General features: G+C 34.0%; 1 protein-coding gene across 7 annotated transcripts in view; it reads right to left on the bottom strand.

Moving 5' to 3' along the window:
- ST3GAL6 (ST3 beta-galactoside alpha-2,3-sialyltransferase 6) overlaps positions 1-12,042 on the bottom strand; it is an 86,104-nt gene that overhangs the window by 44,314 nt on the left and 29,748 nt on the right. The gene's annotated exons all lie outside the window — the stretch shown is intronic.

The raw sequence follows: 12,042 nt of genomic DNA, 5'->3' as shown, positions 1-12,042 counted from the left end.
TTCCATTGTCAAGATATTTTCTTACAAGCACAATGTGATTCTTTAAAAAGTTGATTTTATTATTTGTTCCTTTCCAAGTTCTACGCAAATATTTATTTAAAGTTTTAAAAATACAGTGGGAAAGGAAACTACAGAAAACCACTTTTAGTGTCAAGAATGAAATTTTTTATAATTTTAGATGTCCCATATTGCTTAGATGACAATGATGTGTGACATGAAAGTGCTAGACCTGAATTGGGAAAATTAGATTCCTCCTAGCTGTGTGACTGAGGATAAGTCATTTAATCTTTGCCTGCCTCTGTTTCCTCAGCTGCAAAATGGAGATAAAAAGGCACCTACCTTCCAAGTGTTGTTGTGAAGATTTAATAAGATAATATTTGCAAAATGCTTAGCACAGTGCCTGGTACATTGTAGGTACTTAATAATAATAATAATAAAATATACCTATTATGTAATATACTTAAAATAATAATAATAATAGGTATTTACTTCCTTCATGGCACATTATAGGCCATGATTAATAAATTATATAACATAACATAGTAGAATATAATATAGCATAATATAATGTAGTATAATATAATATAGTATAATACAATATAATACAATACAATATAATATATGCTTGTTGACTTGATAATATCCAATATTCACTTGCTGTTTTAAGGTTTGTAAAACTTTACAAGCATTTTTCTCATTTAGACAATAGATGCACCTTTTATATATTTTTCTAGAAAAATATTAAAAAGTAAATAGTATATTAAGATTCCATATTAATCAAATAACCAAGAAATGTTTAAAGTCTCAATTTTGAATCTAATTAACTAGTCCTAATTAATTAGTTTACATATGATATGGTCCATGCACTGTGAAAGAGCAATGGACTTAAAAGGAGAAAATCTGGTGTCAGATCCCATCTCGGTTCTTATTGTTTTTAATGGAACCCTGATCAAGTTATTTCACTACTCTAAGCCTATTTCCTCATTTGTAAGATCATGGTTGCTTCCCCTGTCCCTGAAAAAAATGTTTTAGAGCAAATGGCAAACTCTATAAATATTTGTCTGGGTATTGTGAATTTTAGATTACTCCACCCTACTTAGCCTAACAAAAACAGGAATGTCTACACCCATACTTAAGGATTAAGTATTTAGGAGGATGGCCTATGACAGACATGTGCTAGCAAATGACAAATCAGAAACAACTGACAGACCCCTGGGCTGTCCTAAGTCAAACTTAAGCTACCATTGGTACATGTGAGACACAAGAAAGTGATGTAAAAACTGTCTATATATTTTGCATCACTTCCTCTCTCCACTCTCTTTCCACAGAGAGGTGGCTCTGGCTGGTAGTGTGCTGAGCGTTTTGGCATCTTGGTGTGGTGGCAGCTATTGTCTGGTTTGACTGTGAGTTTTCCTTGATACTATACTGGGAGAAGCTGAGTAGCCTAGTTCAGGTGAGGCATCTTAACTGAGCTCTCTCGGAGTTTAGGCTGATTCCTTTCTCCGTTACCTTCCAAACATTATCCTCTTAGAAAGCCTCTAATCTTCTTGAGACCTCATGGCAGAGGTCTTTGAACTTCCCCTGGCACAGGTCAGGCGGGAGAAATCCTATACCCTCCTTCTCTCTCTTATCCTTAATTCCTTCCCTCCATGTTAATTAAAATCACCATACAGTTCCAAATGACTTGGGTATTTTATTTAGGATTTCCTCTGGCGACCAAAATTAATTTAGATTTGAGTCACAGCCCTAAAATTACCTTTACAGTATGTACATAGACATAGGTACAAATAACCATGATAATTAGATTAATGTGATGGATGGACAAAGTGTCTCAAAACATAATGCCATTGATATTGCTACTTGAGTTATTTTTCAACTGCTAGTCATTTGAATGATTTCTGTTGTTGTTTAGTCTTCCATTTTGTCTGACTCTGTGACCACATTTGGGTTTTTCTTGGCAAAGATCCTAAAGTGGTTTGCCATTTCTTTCTCCAACTCATTCCAGCTGCTGAGAGAAACAGGTTTAAATGATTTTGCCCAGGTTCACCCAGCTAGTAAGTATCTGAGGCTGGATTTGAATTCAGGAAAAAGAATTTTCCTGAGTCTAGGCCCAGCACTCTATCCACTACACCATCTTGCTGTTATAAAGTTGTCTGTATACAGTTATAGGCCAAAATTCCTGTTTCACAAAACTAGATATTATGAATGGTAATAAAAATTGCATCACTATGTTGATAAATCAGAGAACTCTCTATTAACCTGGAAATAAAAAATGTGTAAGATTTTGGGGTTCAAATGCTTGTTTCAATGCACTATTACAAGCTAAGTCTATTCACTGTTCAGGTTCAGATGGCATAAGATCAAAGGTATCATGAATATTCATTACCAAAGGGATCCATATCCCTTCAAATTTAGAATATCTAGTAGGTCTTGAAAATAAAATGAGAATTACTTTTGTAGATCACCCTAGGACTAATGAGAGTCATTACTTCTTTTATTATATTATTATATACTTTAGGAAAGATTTTTTAAAACTTTCTACATGAAATTGGGAGGAGCTATTTTATTTATTTAATCAATTTAATTTAAAATTAATTTAATTAATATTAAATAAAAATAATATTATTAAAAAAATTTTAACATTCATGTTTTTTAAATTGAGTTACAAATTCTTTCCCTTCTTTTCACCTTTCTTCTCTCTCTCCCTCCCTCCCACCTTTCTCCCTTTCCTGATACTGTAAGTGATCTAATACAGATTTTTACAAAACATGTAAAATATTATTTTGTAGTTATGATCCAGAGCTTGAACATTTTTGATAAATGGCAATTTTATCTTTCGGAATCAAAATATACATATATATTTGAGGATCCTTTCTTGGTTTATATAAAATACTCAATTTTCCCCTCTAAAATTTTCAGCAAATGAACAATCTTGAGGAGTTTTTGAAAGTTTCAATTTCATGAAATTTTGGTAGGTTACTGCTTCTTTCCCAAGGGGTTAGAGATAGAACCTTGGGGTTGTGCCTTCTAACATAATAGCTGTTGAACCCCAACAGGTGATCTCATTATCATCCATTTAAAACTCCATTAGTTTTTACAAAGGTATTTTAAAAGAATGCTAGCACAAGAACACTTAATACAAAAATATTCTTCCCAACCATTGTGGCTGCCAGTTCCAGTATACTCTCCTACCAACTCCAGCTGCCTTTGGGACCTCTGATGGGACCTAAGAATCTCCTTAAAAACTCAGATCCTATCTCACAATACTTATTCCCTTAAGATCAGAAAAGAATAAATACCAAGAAACAGAGGCACCATGTGTTTGTGAACACATGGCAGCTGAGTGGAGAATGCAGCCAGCTGCCCCTCCCCAACCTAGGTGCTTGGGAACATCTAAAAATACTCCTTTTGATCCTACAGCAGCCAAAGAAACAGGCTTAACAAGAGATCTCTAAGCAATAAAGGAAAGGGACCAAAAGATGGACAGTCTTTGCTTTTGATAGCTCCTCAAGCATCAGTTCTTCTTGCTATGAAGTCAAGTAGACATATTATTGCACAGCATCAACCTCTCAGTAGATTCAACTTACATAACAAGAATAATAACAAATGTAAGACAATTAAATTCAAGTTACTGAAAATTCCAAATTTTGGAAATTGAGAGGTTGCCCACCAATGGAGAATGGCTAAACAAATGGTAGAATATGACTGATGGAATACTACTCTGTCCTGAGAAACAATGAGCCAGTTAATTTAAATTAATCAAATCAATTTTAAAAGTGTAATTAACTAATATTAATTAAAATAAAATAAATTAAAAAGTAAAAACAAAAAATCTACATGAAATTATGAAAAACAAAACAAGCAGAACACCAAGAGAACATTATCTACCACTATAGAATTAATGTGTGAAGAATAACTTGTGAATGTCCACTTCCAGAGAAAGAACTGATAAACAGAAGCATGAAAGACAATTCATATGTATATGGCTTTCTTTTTCTTCCTCTTCTTTTTTTGGTCAAAAGATGTCTTCTCTAGTGCAGGGAAGGAAGAGAGGAACATAGCTAGGAATCTTAATGTAACCAACAAACTAATAAAATTCTCAAAAAATATATGGAAAGGAAATTTCAAATTTTACAGCATGCAATAGTGGAAAGAGAGGAGGGTCTTAAAGCCAGACAGAACTCTGACTATAGTACCTCGTATGATTCTGGGGGAGTCAATTTCTCTCTCCATGATCCAGAAAATTACCTAGAGTTATAAATTGTGGAGGAGCTGCCTTGAGAGAGAAGGTTTCCTCAGCCAGGAATTTCCTAGATCAATGAAACTACAGAGCCAGTTCTTATTCCTAGAAATACATGCCTCGATGGCCCCTGAGGTCCCTTCCACCTCTGAATCTAGGATTCTGTGTAATCTAAGTGTTTATTTACAATCATGGGCCAATGTTATATACGAGGGAGAAGCATCAAAGACATTCCACTAAAGATAAGAGAGTCATTCTTATGCCACTAAAGACAAAAAAAAAAAGCAGCAAGTATATGCAAGCTGTTTCTACTTAACATTTCGACATCTTAGAAATTCTTTAAATAAAGAAACATAAAGAAAATAAGTATCAACAATAAAAAAGTTGAAATGTTACTTATGGATTATGTGAGTGCATGTATAGAAAAACCAAGACACTCAGCAAAAGGATCAATGCTAGAAATTACTTTAGTAAAATAGCCAGATTTAAATAAATTTATAATACTCTTCTATATTGGCCAGAGAAACTAAAGAAAAATACCATATATAATAATGATAATATATTTTTAAAAAATTTAAAACCAAGGCTAAAATCATTTTAACATGTAATTGAGGAAAAAATAAAGTGTTATTAGAAAATAAATATGTATTGAATAATTTAAAATCGACCTCTAAAGATATACATGAAATCTATATAAATAACAGCTCATAACATTGTAAAGAACAGAAACATACACATATACTCTTGGGGGAGTAGCAGGGGTGCTGGACCAGTGATTTCATGGGTTTAAGTTCCAATGAAGAAGCTCCCTCTTCAGATGGCCACATCTGCAGCAGCTGTTCAAATTACAAAGCTGCTGTGCAAATGACTGGAGCAGGGTCACATGACCCAGAATGTGACCTCAGGTCTTTCCACAAACCCTAGGCTGGCTCTCTATCCTCTCTAAACCACAGGCTGACAAAGTATGGCTCAGAGCCAAGAATGACTTTTTCATTTATGTATTATATAAATATCAACAAATTTGGTTTAGGGGCAATGTCTTCCCCTTATGACACAAAACTACTTTTTGTACTAAGAAATTCTATTTGTCTCTGAGCTAAATATATGTAATTATTACATTAATTAATAATTAATCATACATCAATTATATAATTAATGACATTAATTATAATTGTGGTGTTATAATTAATATATTAAATATATGCATATTTATACATATACACAGATACATAAGTATATACAACATACATATATAACATATACATATTTTTAATAGAGAAGAGCATTCTAGTCCATGAAATACTAGGATATTAAAATGAAAATCATCAATGATCCTAGATTATAAAACTGAGGGATTACTTTTTAAAAATTGATTGCAGTCTATATAAATAGATCACTTAAAATGACTATTTTTATAACATTAAAATTTGGGAATTAATTTGTCAGACAAATATTTTTTAAAGCACCAAAGGAAATCAATTTAGAAAAAGCAAAATAGAACATCATGGTATTCGGCTAGTTTGACACAAGTATTCCTAGAGATGTAAAATAATTTCTAATTTACTGCTGAAGTAAAACTTTATTTGGTAATCCAGGTCATGATGACATGGCAATGTGCTACGGTCAGTGTCTACTGGCTCATGAGAGCCAACTGCTAAATTTTCAGGTATTTGGTGCAAAGTTCAACCAGCTCCTGTACCAGTAATGTTATTTGTTGCTACAAAAGCAGTGATGTCAACCACAGCAGAGTGTATATTCACTACATTACTGTCTATGTAAAATGACAATGGCTTTAATAATGAATATTTGAAAGCAAACAACTGAATTTTGTTCTAGTGGTGAGAAATAAAGTCTGGAGTAACCACAAGGTTGTTAGGAAAATTTCCTTTAGTCATCATTTGCCACTGCTTTTAAATTGTTGATTGTGATTATTGTTTGACAATTCAGTATCTGACAAAAAACAAGTTAATCATTTTTAAATATTTCTGGATAAAATCCATTCTATTTTTTTTGCCAATCTAATAAAAAATCAATCTACATAAAACTCTGTAGCTAAAGAACTTGAAATTTATAATTATTAACATTGGTTGAGTCCTGGGACAAAGAAGGGTGGCATGGAGTTTGTGTACAGCTACTGCTGTATATACTCTACACATCCTGTACTCCCTGTGCATTTTGCTCATTCTTCATATTTTGATTTGACAAAGAGATTGGCTAACTTTGCTTTAATGACCGACATTCCTTAGGAATTCAGCTGCCTTGCAGTCAAAATCAACTAATATGGAGAAAGCATAAAAATCAAATGCACTGTGAGAGTTTTGGAGAATTTAAAAATTAGTACCAGAATACATAAATTTAAGATTAAGTCAAATAAATTTAAAGATGTTGTTTTTGAGTCATTTTTCAGTTGTGTATAACTCGCCATGAAGGCTACTGCAGTAGTTTTCATTCCATTCTCCAGCTCATTTGATAGATGAGGAAAGTGAGGCAAATAGGGTTAAGTGATTTGTCCAGAGTGTCTTTGGCCAGATTGGAACTCAGGAAGATAAATCTTCCTGACCCCAGATTTGGCACTCTATTCACTGTGCCACCTAGATGCCTCAGTTTATAGATACCCCAATTGAAAAAAATTAATAAATCCAATGCTCTTCCTAAGAATGTTACTAGAAAATGTAATTCAAAACATGAGCTTAGGTCTTTTATCAGACAAAAATTATTAAAGCATTTAAAATTATTTTGATTTTTAGAACTATCTACTTGGCTTTGTAAAGAACTAATTTCTTCATAAACAGCTGGTGAAAAAACTGCATCCTTGAAGTGAAATTTTAAAACATGACACAATTTTCAAGAGTTTGTAGATAATTAGAATCGACATTCCAATCCTTGGAACTATGCAAAAAGCTAACAAGTTAGTTTTTCCATTTTTTATTGTCATGCAAAACACACTTCCAAATTGGTGGTTGTTGTAAGAGCACACTCAGACATAACCAGAACCTCCAAAATAAAACCAAAGATACACTGATGTGCAAGACAACTCCAACAATTCCTTCTCTGGAGGCGGATAGCATTCCCCATCACAAGACTCTCAGTATTGTCTCAGATCACTGTCTTGCTGACAAGTTTTCGCAGCTAATCATCGTCCAATATTGCTGTTATAGTGATCAATGGTCTCCCAAGTCTGCTTTTTTCTCTCTGCATCAGTGATTGCAGATCTTTCCAGCTTTGACCGAAATCATCTTGCTTATCATTCTTTATAGCACAATGATATTCCATCACCAACATGTACCGCAATTTGTTCAGCCACTCCTCAACTGATGGACATTCCTTCAATTTCCAATTCTTTATTGCACTTAATAGTGATGAATCTAAATGAGGTTTCAGTCTAATGAATATAAACTGTATAAGGGGAGGAAATACTTGAAGGGTACATCTCAGACAAGAATTAATGGCAATAAATTGAGGAAAATGTTAGGGAACTGGGGTGCAACTCACTCTGTGATATTGAAGTTGTGTTGCATCCTATGCTTTAGATAGAAGAATTTGATAAAAATTAACAAAAGTTTTCTTTGAGGATTGAATTGCTCACCAGCTCTAGGAGGGGGTAGGGAAGAAGGGAAGGAGACAATTTTGATCATATAACTTTGGAAAACTTAAATGGAAATCTGTTAAAAATAATAATAGAAAAATATTCTGTGAGAATCAATTAGCTCCACTGAATTTATGATAAAGGCTTTTAATGTATTTTTTTATTATTTGTACATTTTGTGTTATTTAGTCTGGATCAGTAAAATTTATGACAAACTCATGATATTATACATTGTATTGATTGAGAATCTTGAACCCTAAAGACTACATTTCCCACAATTCCCTTTTCCTTTTCCTGTTTGTGCATCATTTGTGTTAATTGAGTTTTAGTTCCATTTCTGTCACCCACATTCCCTCACTCCCAGAAGCTCTTTTTCCGGTTTCTGACCAGTGTGGAGGAGGGTGCATGTTGGCTTTTCTGTGGTGTTACTTTCCCTTTGCTCTAAGTTGATTTTAATAAATAATATTAAAATAATACTTGGAGTATCAAATATTAATTTTAATCTTTACTTTTACTTTTAATCTTTACATGACTATATGATAGCTCTATAAAGAGTAAGAATCCATTAAGAAGGTGTTGGTTGATAATACATAAGTCAACAGGGGCAGCTGGGTAAAAGAAATGAAGAGAACTGGTCTAAGTACCTGAGCCAAAGATTTGACTTTTATTCTGAGAGCTCAAAATACAGGAGCCAGAGGTCTGCACAGGCACCCAGTTTGGTCTGTGCCCTCAAGATTCTGGGTTCCATAGATTTTATTTTATTTTATTTTTTCTTAAAACCCTTATTTTCCATCTTAGGGTCAATGCTGTGTATTGGTTCTAAGGCAGAAGAGGTGTCAGGGCTAGGCAATGGGGGTTAAGTGACTTGCCCAGGGTCACACAGCTAGGAAGTGTCCGAGGCTAGATTTGAACCTAAGACCTCCTGTCTTTAGACCTGGCTCTCAGTCCACTGAGCCACCCAGCTGCCCCCTGAGTTCCATAGATTTTATAAGCAAAGGCAATGGCTCAAAAGAGGTTGAATAGGGCCAGATGTTCGGTTCTGAATATAAGATAAGAACAGGGATCTTGCAAAGGGTCTCTGCAATGGATTTCATGAATAGATCCCATGCCATCCTCCATTTTCTCTTTCTTTTTCTTGGGTGCCTTAGTTATGAAACCACAGGGCTATGGCCCCAGTTTCCTCCAGTCACAACCTCCAGAGAGTGTGGCAAGGTAAGGGAAGTGTTACAGGGATTTTCAGCAATCCTGAAGCTCTTATTTTTATTCCTTATTATATTTTATTTCTAACTCACCATCCATACTATGTCTATTTCTAGCTTCTTTTATGATTAATATATCCTATATATTTCTTTAAAGTTTCAACTTATTTAATGCTAATTATACTACTTTACATGAAAAACTTATACTATTCTCTCGATATATACTTTCCACTGGCTCTAACTCTATCCTAAACTGAAATTGTATCTTACTGGCTAAAAAATAATATATGACCATTCAGATTATTTTTTGATATTAAAATTAATAAATGATAATTTCCTTTTTATTCCTGACAGATATTGTGCCGGACCCAGTCAGGAGGTCTTGTATTCAAACCTGGCTTCAGATACTTCCTAGCTGTGGGACCCTGGATAAGTCATACTGTTCCTAGAAAAATGAATAATATGGAAATATGTCTTACATGATAGTACATGTATAACCCAGATTGAATTGCTTGTCAACTCCAGGGAGGCTGGAAAGAAGGGAGGGAGACAATATGAATAATTATGTAACTCTGGAAAACTTATGAGGAAATTTGTTATTAAAATAAAGATAAAACATTAAAAAATAATCCATTTTTAGTATCAATTCTAAGAGAGAAGGTGAATTTTTAAGAAAAGAAATCATTCAACCACCTACTAAAATATTCATGATAAATTCAAAGATTATCAAATCAACAGAATATATAATTGGATGATACCCTTCCTGAGCCACTTTGAAATTGCTTTTCATAAGAAAAAAGTTTTTAAATAACTGCAAGCTCTAAGTTTTTAATTAAACTGACTCTGTCACCCAAAATTCTTCAAATGGCCTGCCCAACTACTGGATATTTGCTCAGAGAATTCAAATTAACTCCCATATCTGCCAAACAAAGCATAATTAGAATAGCAAGATGCTGCCAAAACATCATATGATACATTCCAAAGACAAATATAAACAGTGAAATCAATAGGATCTTTGGAGGTAAAAGCTTACACATTGCTTATAGAAGGATACCAACTCTGTGATCTCCTAGGGACTAGAGCGAAGCCCAGCTTGAGAGTCAGGAATAAAAAGTCAAGTTCAAGAAGGGTCTCCGACATAAATGGATTACCCATGTGAACTGAGGCAACATCTATTGGCCAGGTATTTTACAAATATTAAATGCTATTCTCATTGTAATCCTATGAGGTAGGTGCTATTACTTATTTATTTTTCTTTTTTATTTGCCTTGGTCAGCCCTACTCTTGACTCCAGGGTTCCCGACAGATGGCGAACGATCAGTCAAAATAAATAAATAAATAACAAACGGAAGACAGCTTAATCATTACGGCCATGGGACTGCTTTGCACCTAATAGCTGCTCCAGTATCCCAATGTTTGATCTTTATTTTTATACCCATTTTCTTGGCATGCAGATACACAAAATCAAAGAGAGATAATTGGAAAAGTGATTCATTAACTTTTCACAAATCACTTGATTAACATTCTATATTTTTGTATTGTGATTAAAGACAGAATAAAGGTTACACACAAGAGAAATGATTTCATCACAGGTGGCTTGATTTTCTCATTACCCTGTGAGAAGTTTTGAGCTTACAAACAATCAAGGAGAATTATGTATTGCTTTTAATAAAATGGAATAATTAATCAGCAGTTCTTAGAAGACAATTCAACAATAATACCATTGAGGCTGAGGGGTCTGGGAACACAATTCAAATTTAGACTGGTCATTTCTAGGGAGTTCTTGAGTTACTGGTTTTTTTAATTGAGTCACTGAGGCATACTGAAGCTTGGTGTACTTGTACTGTACCTGTACGTATTGTATGGGCCTCTATGATTGATTTGTGTGCTGGCTTCATGAGAATAGGCTTCTGTGAGTGGGAAAGTTCTTGGGCCTGGCCTGTAGCTGTGGTTTTGCTGGGAATTATATACCTAAGTAAAAGTTAACCCATGATAGTCTTTGTGGGTTTGGGTTTGAGGGTCTGATCTTTTGGTGATGTTTTAGGGAATTAGGGTACAGGTGTTTTGCTCTTGCATTATTTCTTCTGAGACTGGGGGAATAATAATCATGTCAATTCATAGGTAAGGGGCATTGATGAAAGGTCATGTAAAGGGGATAGAGTGGGCACTCACACCTAGCCAAGGACCACTCTGTGGTCTCCCCAGCTACCACGTGTGACTGTCAAGGCTTCATGGTCTGATGGCTCCCAGCATTTATTTAATTTTCATACTATTTATTTTTGTAAGTGAAAAATCTTATAAAACCAAAACCCCCAAATATATCACTAAATAAACAAATATTTTATCTTCATTTTATTTATTTATTTATTTATCTTTTTTATTGCCATATTATTTATTTTTATAAGTGAAAAATCTTATAAAACTAAAAGCTCCAACCACAACCCCAAATAAATAGATATATTATCCCCATTTTATAGTTTAGAGAAGTGAGGTTAAATGACCTGGATCACACAATGGTAAATGTCTGAGGCCAGATTCTTTACTGAGGGCCCTGAATTCTATCCTCTACACCATCTAGCTACCTCTGATAGGTAACTTAAGAGGGGAGTACTTACCTCTTGGAAAGGGGAGGGAAGAAGGGAGACAATATGGATTCTACCACTTGAGAAAATTTATGTGGAAATTTGTTATGAAAATTAAAATTCCAAATTTAAAAAAAAGAGGGGAGCATTTACCCACATCAATGAAATTTCACATTTTCTGAATTTATCTCTAGCCTAGTATTTGGACTTGAAAAATAAAATTATTTCTACAGTTCTGTAAAAACCTGACCCTATAAGTCTGGGAAGCTACTGAAATTTTCAGCTACCTCTTGGTAAAAGGGTTAAAAGCTTCCTTAGAGAATTTTAAAAAGAGTCATAAAAGAAACTCTTTAGAAGACACATGAGGATCTTCTATTAGACCTCTCTTCCATCAGTGCAAATAACATCAGCACTGAATTAGCTACTGATATATTA

The sequence above is a fragment of the Monodelphis domestica genome, chromosome 4 (assembly GCF_027887165.1).
Source record: "Monodelphis domestica isolate mMonDom1 chromosome 4, mMonDom1.pri, whole genome shotgun sequence".
NCBI classification, from domain to species: Eukaryota; Metazoa; Chordata; class Mammalia; order Didelphimorphia; family Didelphidae; genus Monodelphis; species Monodelphis domestica.
This window is presented reverse-complemented; position numbering and strand designations above follow the sequence as displayed.